Below are 707 nucleotides of genomic sequence, written 5' to 3'. Positions count from 1 at the left end.
CAGGCTCAGAGCTGGAGAAACAGGAAGTCCAGAAGGGCAGAAGATAATATTTCTGGGCTGCAACTTAAACACATCCTTGGCCATAACTTTATTTCTTCACCTACACTTGTTATCAAATATCCAGCCAAACATTAATATATATGACAGATCTGTCTTACTTTTTCAAAACCTTTTAAGCAAATATTTATCAAAATCCTACTATGCTGGGCTCTGTGAAAAAGAAACGGGACAGAAACCTAACCAATGTGGATAAGAACAGTCGGTCGTGAAACAGGGCTTGAGGCAGCCTGAGAGCCTTGCCTCGGGAGATCAGGTCCGAGTCTTGGGTGTCCACAGTCTCCTTGCTAGGATCAGAAGCAGAGCTAGAGCATTTTCTTTCTTTCTCTTGCTTTTTTTAAATTTTGTTGAGGCAGGGTCTCTGTTGCCCAGGCTAGAGTACAGTGGCACAATCATAGCTCACTGCAGCCTTGACCTCCCGGGCTCAGGTGATCCTCCCACCTCAGCCTCCAGAGTAGCTGGGACTACAGGTACACACCACCAGGCCTGGCTAATTTTTTGTATTTTTCTTTTTTTTTTTTTGTAGAGGTGGGATTTTACCATGTTTTCCAGGCTGGCAGAGCATTTTCTAGTAGTAGAAATGAACCAGATGTTGGTTATATAGAAAGAACACTACTCACGCCTGTAATCCCAGCACTTTGGGAGGCCGA

Source organism: Mandrillus leucophaeus, unplaced genomic scaffold (assembly GCF_000951045.1).
Source record: "Mandrillus leucophaeus isolate KB7577 unplaced genomic scaffold, Mleu.le_1.0 Scaffold266, whole genome shotgun sequence".
Taxonomy (NCBI): domain Eukaryota; kingdom Metazoa; phylum Chordata; class Mammalia; order Primates; family Cercopithecidae; genus Mandrillus; species Mandrillus leucophaeus.
This window is presented reverse-complemented; position numbering follows the sequence as displayed.